The sequence below is a fragment of the Somniosus microcephalus genome, chromosome 13 (assembly GCF_052327205.1).
Source record: "Somniosus microcephalus isolate GS21.2 chromosome 13, FLI_Smic_1.0, whole genome shotgun sequence".
NCBI lineage: Eukaryota > Metazoa > Chordata > Chondrichthyes > Squaliformes > Somniosidae > Somniosus > Somniosus microcephalus.
Genome location: NC_140999.1, coordinates 48,784,051 through 48,792,938, shown reverse-complemented (window position 1 = coordinate 48,792,938; position 8,888 = coordinate 48,784,051). Strand labels below are relative to the sequence as shown.

Sequence of the window (8,888 nt, the reverse complement as noted above, 5' to 3'; positions counted from 1 at the left end):
AAGACATTCATTCAACATGGAGTAAGGCTTTCCATAGAGAATGGCAAGAAGCTTGCAACCATGCACAAGCTAATCATTATAATCTTGGAGAAGTTAGCTGAAGAGCTGAAACTAGAGGATTATGGTCAGTGACTACTGTAACATCCAAACCAAATGCTACTGCACAAGTGTTTAATCTCTGCAAAACTGTCAGCAGCCCTGATCTAATCACCAACCACAATAGGCAATTGCTTGGATTGGATAGGGGACATCAGTCTGCATTTCTCCAGCCTAAAGCAAATAGAAAATAACCTTTTACACAACTATTAACACTAAACTCTATTTAAAAACAGAATAAACCTGCCTAGGACAGGAACTGAAAAGTGAAATACTAACTTAAGTTGCATTATACAGCACCAAGGATAAAATGTACTCTCCACAACTTTCTTTAAAGAAAAGCTCAATTGACTATGCTAAAGATAGAGGGAAAAATGCAGTTCGTGCCAAGAACTTAGTGCCCGGACATGGCAATTTTAGCGCTGCTCACAAAATTGACCAGTCGTTTTGCGGCAGCACTAAACTACCACCAAACTCCTGCGTCTGCAGATTGAGACGTCAGTCGAGTGTGCAACACCCCAGACCAGATATTGAGTCATGCCCCCTGCCTTAGTACCTGCCACTAGGAACAAGTAGAGGGGAACTTTAGGTCAGAAAGGGGCTGGGGAGCACCATTTAAAAGCGGGTGCTTCCTGCCTTTCCTTGTTGGCAACATTTTTGGTACACGCAGGTTGAGGGAGACATTTAACACGGTCCTAAAGAGTTTTGGCCTCCACCACTGGAGGTTCCTAAGCGCTGCGCTCTTGCCCTGGGCCAATCCATTAGGGCTTCCAACACAATTGCTTTAGGAGGTCTCTCCAGGCCGAGATTAAAGTCTGCAATGAGTGGGGTGTGGCTGGCCAGCAAGATGGCCCCTCCCCTTTAAGAACTGGACAGCGCCAGTCTGTCAGGTTTCTATGGTAACCGACATCGCCCAAGTTTTGGTAGCATTCTGAGGTAGTGTCTTGCTCCGACATTTTAGCACTCAGATCACCTCCAGGAGATGGTAGACAAATTTTGCAGTTTGAGGTGATTAGTGCTGGGCGCTAAACTTTTGCGCTGGGCTGATGAGAACCCAAAATGGGAGACCCAAATTTCCCCCCCCCCTTATCTTCCAGGATTTCTTGCCTTTTCCCATGAGGTTATGCACCAAATTTATGTTTGACTGCTTTAGGGTAGGGCACAGCAGAGAACATTGCCTGAATTGGTCAACCATAAGTGACATATGCCATGGGTTACCTATCAGAATGTTCAAAGGAAACTCCCATCTCAATCAATTCAAACCCCTGGCCTGGGCTCAGGAGTCAGCTGCATTATAGTCCACCTCCAGGCCAATCAAATATGAGGCATGCCTTAAAAACCCTAGGGTTATCAGCAGGATTATATAAATGTACACTGCACAGCACAAACCTAGTTTTCTGGATTTGTATACATTTAGTTTGGACAGCCTTCTAGTGTCTGGAAAGGGGGGGAGGGGGGGGGGGGGGGCAAACATCAAAAGTGGGTAGGGAAAGACCAGCTGGTCAATTGAGCCTGTCCCATACACAGTCAGTGCAATGGAACAGTGATTCCCAACAGCAGCCATACAATCTCCTGCAAGAGGGGCAAAAATAAGGATTAAAACCCTAGACCAAATTCAAGGGAGAAAACATCCAAAATCCAATCCGGACTCCCAAAAGCAAATCAAAAAAAGTTGACAGTGACCTAGAGGCACATCATCCAATACCATCTATCTTTTCTACACTGAGCCACCACCAGCTCCCTTTAAACAAGCCTGCACTCACCATAAGTCAGAATAATTGAAATGGCAAAACCACATGTCAAAGTGAAGTTTAATGCCACCAGCAAGGGAGAGAGAGAGAGATAACTATTTGCATGCAAGTAAGTGCAGGGTTCTCAAAATTCCCACACTTCAAGTTATTAGAAACAGGGTACCCAAAATGGTTTCTATAACCTAGTGACCAAAACCAGACAGGATTTTTAAAAACAGGGCTCTGCAGACAGGCAGGTCTAGAGACAAAACTTAAATGCAGGAATCTGTGAAAAGGACTCTGGAGCCAGCCAGCCAAAGTAAACACAGAATATGCATTCATGCGACTTGAAATAGATCAAGCTAGAATGGGCCTAGAATCGAGGCCATTAGATTTTTGCATATGTAATCGATAGCAGCTCACAGTAGCCATCAAGTCAGGATGGGGACAATTAAGTTTCAACCAGGACATCGGAACCTTTAGATCCAGAGACAACCACTCCACAAGTCGTTAAAGTAAATGGCTGTGATCAGTTTAAACGAGCCCGCCAAAAGTAAAACAAAGGACTGACCTGATTTGGCACGCAGATAAGGAGTTGAAGAACAGGTATAATTGTAGGCCATCAGTGGCAATCGCGCTCTTGACCCGGCCTCTTATCGTTTGGCTTTTGGCTTGCTGCCTCTCGTGCCCTGGCCTTGTGGCGGGCTCTCTTCTCGCTCCGCACAATAACCAAGGACGCCCATTACACTGGGGCCAAACACTGGAGGAGAACGAGACCAGAGTTCAAAACCACACAGGACACAAATGGGCAGACGAGATGAAGATGGTAAACCGGTAAAGGCAGAGAAGGGCAGTGGAAAGACACATTTGGAGACTAATGGCCTAGTTATAAGCTGGCGTTTGTCACATGGACAGTAATAGCCCGGTTAAAGAATAAACTGGGGTTCAAAGAATGGTTAGCGGTGCCCGATGAATAAACTGGTGTTTGAAGCATGGCTAGCAAAATCATTTAGATGGTAAAAACCGCCAACTGACCCCCAACCGTAACATTACCCCTGAAGACCGCCCGAGGGAGAAGAAACCCATCGTGACTCGACGACGGTAGCCGAGGAAAAAGGAGGGGGCTTCGCATAAACAACTTCAGCACTGCGCCCCGAGACCATGTGGCGACGAGCTACCCCAAAGGACAGCGAGAGCGGACCTCAAAACCCACCCAATTAAAGCAACATGTTTTGGATTGGTGAGTATGAATTCCTGGCCCCTCATAGCTTAATCTAGTTAGGTATAGTGGGTGGGATAAGGAGAAGGAGATTGTTAATGTAGTTGTTTTCCCTCGATGTGCCGTGTGTTCCCCATTCTCATAGGAGTGTAATTGTTTATGCCTGTATTTCATACCAGTAATTTTCATTGTTTTATTCTGCTTTTAATAAAATTTGGGTTTTCTTACACCAAACCACTTGTCTACTCGATTATCGCCACCTGTACCAAAGTCCGATGTCTAGAACCCAGGGGTGTAGGAGCGATTTGAACCAGTCAAAAAAGACAGTCAGAGCTGAAGCTGACTGAACACACGCCACCCCCTACATGTAGGAGACTCAATCACAAGTCTGTAGATTCAAGTCCACTACAGCCTTAAAAGCACAATGTAAGCAGACATTTCAGCAGTGGAAAACAAGCTATATTTAGTCTAAACCCACTAATATTTTGCAATTGAACATGGTAGCATTGAGGTGTTGCTGGAGATTCTAGTTCACATGCAATTTGGTCTTTGCGTTTAGGTTCACTTCAGCTCTTGTGGAACAGTGAATAATCCTATGACATTGAAGTATGTGGAGCAGGTGTTCAAGCTTTATCCAAGGGCCACTTGGAAACATGTTGGAACCCTGGAAGCCAGGGTGGGGGCATAGTAATGTTCATCTGCATAGATCTTAAGGGTTAGGATTTAGAATTCATCCACCACTGAGGTAGTGCCAAGAACCACACCTATTCATAAATTCAAACATGACAAACCAACAGATATTAAAGACCAAATCACCTGGGCTTCAAAGACCAGAATCCCAGTGGTTAGGGCCTCAGTTTTGAACAGCTGCTTCAGAATAAGGAGTACAGGATGCAAACTAAATATTCAGTCTCATTGCTACTAGTTAACAATTTGCAAGAATAATTGTTGAATAACTATTTGGGAAACATTGAAGTAAAGGGAATAATTTAACCATTTTCTTCATCCCTGCAATGTCCTTCATAAGCCCAGTGGCACTGCACCAATAGGAACATTTTCCCATTGGTTTGGACTGACTTAACCAAAGGTCCTAGCGCTGAAACATGTTGATCAGACATACTACTCACTCCATGTAAAATGTGGGTGTTAATTGAAAAGCAACTTCAGTCAAGGCACAGCAAGTAAAGGTGCAGCCATTTACTTGAGCCAAAAAAAAAAAAAAAAAAAAACTTACCTAGGCAAGTGTGTGTTACATTTGCAGAATGAATTGGATAGCTTCTGAATTCACAATCACATGCCACAAGATTACAATCTTCTCAATCATTCTGGTCAGCTCCCCAAATAGCAATGTAGAGAGAGTTACCAAAGAGCCTGAAATATAAACGTTACCCAAGGCCTGCAAGAGGATGCAAAGGAAAGTTTGGCTAATGCAAAACCTAAAGATGTATTCCATAATCTACAAACCATGGTTAGTGTGAAAACTAGTACTAAGGAAAGGAAACTGAAGACAATTATAAAGTTATTGCACCAATGAAGTCATAAGCTAGACCCCAGAAAATAATCAGCAGCTGAATTTTTTGGAATGCCACTGCAAGTAGGTGGTTAGTAATTTTTACTGAATGCACAGTCACTTCAGTAATGAGAACAGATGGGATGGTCTGTGATGAAACAAACAGTCACTAGAGGAAGGGAGGTCTGGGGTTTACTTACAGCAGACTGCAAGAAGGCATAAGCTAATCAAATATCCTATAGCTGCATTATGGGGTTTCTGTAATGGAGCCAGATGGGCAGAATTAGATTTGCACGACACTGGTTCATTTTACATGCAATTGTTTATTACAATAATTACAAAATTGCATATAGAGCCATTAGTCAGTATCTTCATATTAAGACAGACCAGTTGCAATTGCAAGACACTTGTTCACTGCATTTAGTGTAAACTAGTCATATGTTTGAAAACTACCACACTGCAAAAAGCAGAATTAGATACAAATGAAGTTGCCTCAAAACCCTAAACAGTTAGCCCACTAAATAAAGCCAGCAAAGATTAAGGCACCATTGACTGCAAATACATTCAGTATAATCTACTCTACAGTTTGGAATAAAGTGCTAGAGATAAACAACTATGCCAGTGAGGTTTTTAATTCAAGCATCCAGCCTAGCAAAGAAGACCCCAATCTATTGAGATGTGTCAATTCCAGTAGGTTTTATTTCTACTGGCTCCTGGCCTTCCATCAGCTGTGGGATAAAGGGTCCCACCAGCCAGTTAAGGGGAGTGTTGTGAAGCACATAGTCCATCACCCCATCCATTGCCTCACGGATCTTCAGCAGTTGCTCTTTACTCCGTGCCAGGAATGGTGTAGACAGATCCTGAAAGGAGTTGGCTGATGAAAGAGCAGTTGATCTCTTCTGCTAGTTTGCAGATATGCTGCACTTGATCTTCAATATTCTGAGGCAGACCATGAACATTCACAGCTAGGGTCCGGCAGATGGTTTGTAACTGATCAGAGAAATTCTGAATCATGGCCAGTGTTTCGGATTCAATTTGCTAGAATTAAAAAGTTTAAGTTTTAATCTGTACCCCATGTTGCTCTAGCAAGTTTGAGATTTATCCTGGTATTACTTGCCCATTGGAAGGGAAGCAGAGAGGCAATGAAAAGTCAACAAATTGCTTGCATACCTCATGGAATTGCAGAGTTCCTGGCCATTGACAAGTTAGTGAATGATTAAGCAGAATGGATCCAAGAACATTGAAGTGTGCCCCACCATTAAATGCTTGTATGCCAGCCAAATAAATAGTTTCTCACTAATCCAAACTGGTGCAAATTTAAACAGATATCTGCTTGCTTTTTGATCTAAAAAGGGAAATCCTGAAGGTAGTTTTAGATAAATGTTCCCACAAAAGGAGGCAACACAAATGAAGTTGTTGGGTAGGCAAGAAGCTTCTCTGGATCAAGGCCATTGCATGTTTTATGTTCATCTTTAACTAGCTCAGACAAAACTGGTTTAATGCCTCTTCAGGATTGCAACACTGATACTACACCAAATTATCCAAGTTGTGTTGAAGTCTCACGAGTGGGGCTACTAACAGCTAAGCTGACTCATGCTTTTAAAGTGGTGCCATACATTGTATTTGAACTGAACTAGGTGGACAAGGTACATGCATATGGGTCATGTAATATACTAAAATGCAGACAGTTGGAGCTATTGAACACAAGATACCATGTGTTGGTACAGGGCAAGTCACCTGCTGAAATAGCAGTGCTGGTCCAGTTACTGCAGGTAGAAATGGCCTAGGTGGCATTTATCAAAAATCCTTCACAAGGAGGGTGAAGAGACAATGGTTGCTTCATTTAGCATCTCAATTGCTGGACATCATGAACTTCCAGGGGAAGAAGAGGATGGGAAAAGACAAATTATGCATTAGACTGCCTCTACATTAGCAATTGCTCAAGTTCTTACTTCAGGTTTCTCAGACAGCTCCTCTTGCTTGGCCATCTGGCTGCTGCTTTCTCCAGTCAAGCAGAATCAGATTCAAAGTTGCACAAACATCCTGTAGCTTGAAATGTGCTGATTCTGCTCCTTTCTTGGCCATTTCAATCTAGAAGTACATGAGTCACATTTAGTCAGGATAGTCATGCATTCTAGCAATCAAGGTTAAAGGGTGAATTAGTATATTCAGAGGAAAAGCCAACCATGATGGTGAAGAGTGAACTTAGCTACTGTGCAAGAGTAGCAATTGGTTTTTTTGGTGGTGGGAAGGTAAAGGAGGAAAAAAGTCAACTTGAACAAGATCTCCAGTAGGACAATCTGTCAGGCATGTTTAAGCTACACAGTGTACAAGTCACTCATCTAGGACAATGTTAACATTGGAGACTACAATCATCATTGAAGGTGAAATGAAAGAAGAATCAGTGGATTAGTGCTGTTGAGCTTTATGCAAGAGCAGCAGTGCAAGGGCACAGCTAATATGGCATCCACATACAAACTGCACAAGACAGTTTTTTCCTTACCAGATCTACAAGGTTGTGGAGATGAGAGAGGGTCTCCTGACCATTCTGCTTGGCTTGCTGCATCTTGGCTATGGAATACTGGTATGCACAATTACAAACCTTTGAGGATAAAGATCCCAAGCGTACATAATAACTCTGCTCTGTACTGTTGCAGTGTCAGAACCTTCAGTAGAAGTAGCCACTTTTGCTGAAAGAAAATATCAGAATCTTTAGGCTGGACATCAAGAGGCAGCACTTTGTACATGGTCCATATATTCATGCAGTAACAATCAAGACAATAATGGACTCTATTCACCCATTTGATCTCTAGGAAAGATCTCCAAATACTGCCTAATCTCCACAAATTAATAAAGCAACTTCTACATTTCCGATATTCAACCTTGGCCAGCCGTCCGCCAGAGATATCAAGACCATCCATGCTCAAAGCACCCTCTGCCACCACAATCCCAGCAGCACAGGACTTCCCCAGTTCCCTTGGAATATTTGGTCATCTATATTTATCCCTAGAACACCCAGTTCACTTTCCAACCATATGTATACAACTCATTTTCTGAGTCAGATTTCCATCATCTACAGCATTTTGATTTTGCTTATATCTACTTCATCTACATCTGTCAACATTTTAAAGACTTGTATTGTGCCTCCACTCAATCTTTTGTTCCTGTGAATGAAACTTGCACGTATCTGCTCATAACTTGGAGGCCCAAATATGGGAATCAGCCTCATCACATCATTGTGTGACAGAAGGTAATCATATGTGGACTTGCTGAGAATGGTTGCCTGACATGCATATTTGACTGCTGAGCTACCCCAGACTAGATTGAGCATTGTATAGTTAGCAGATTGGAAGGATCCTGCCCTGGGAGTGTATGCTAGGCTGATGTAACAGAGCCTGGTCTCCAAACATCTTGGATCCCCTTGCCATTGGACCAAGACCTTGCTCTGTCAAGCCCGAGTGGTAGCTGGTGCGCAACGGCCTCCCCACAATAAGGGAACTCAGAGGCATCATACACCCTTTAAAATGAAGTTCAGGACCTTCATGGAAAACCCCAACAGTGACAGACCAGAAAGCCATACTGCTACAGAGACTGCAGGTCCTGCATTGGATGCAGTCACCCGAGAACTCATTTTTAGTGTGGAAGCAAGTCATCCTCAGTTCAGAGGGACTGCCCAAGAAGAGAAGACTGCAAGAATATTCCTTCCTCCCCCTCCCAAGGAGGTTCAGTTGCAAGTTCATTGTAAAAGCCAATAGAAGGGGCAACAGGAGAACTCAAGCTGGGTTGGTCAAGGATTAGCCATGCCCTAAGCAAGATTTGATTTTTGGAGAAACTCAAGCAGAATTTATTACTTTAATTGCAGAAGACAGACACTATGCCCAACCTGGCATACTCAATGTGGGCTCATTGAAGCAGATTGACATGCAGCACAGTCAAGGGCATTCAATCATTATAATTAGCCAACTGACCCTGTAGTAAAGGTTTCAGGTTTGTAGTTACCTAGCTCTTCCTTGGTCATTGGAAGATAGTGATCAACCAGTTCCTCAGATTTAGAGAGAGAAATATCCAGACCAGTAGCCACCAGCTGACCCACAGCACTGGCACCATCAACCACAACTGCTTTAGTTCTTTCCAAGTTGCCTTGTACTGCAGTTGTCGTCATGTTTACAACCCCCATCATTGATTCTTTTACATCAGTCATGGTTGAGGTCACTAGTGCCTTTGTTTCAGCAAGGACCTGTAATATCATGGAATAGCAGGTCAAAAATTATAGGCTAGCAAGTATGAAGTTATTCCATTCTAAATAAGGTTTAATTCCAACTGATCAAGTGAG

At 43.0% G+C, this 8,888-nt stretch overlaps 1 pseudogene across 1 annotated transcript; it reads right to left on the bottom strand.

The window, feature by feature from the left end:
- Positions 1–4,905: 4,905 nt before the first annotated feature.
- Positions 4,906–7,476, bottom strand: LOC147108308 (perilipin-2-like; annotated as a pseudogene). Its single transcript, XR_015080698.1, has 4 exons — positions 7,422–7,476; positions 7,059–7,245; positions 6,508–6,646; positions 4,906–5,593 (listed from the first exon to the last, which is right to left on the bottom strand). The product of XR_015080698.1 is annotated as a perilipin-2-like (transcript).
- Positions 7,477–8,888: the final 1,412 nt, after the last annotated feature.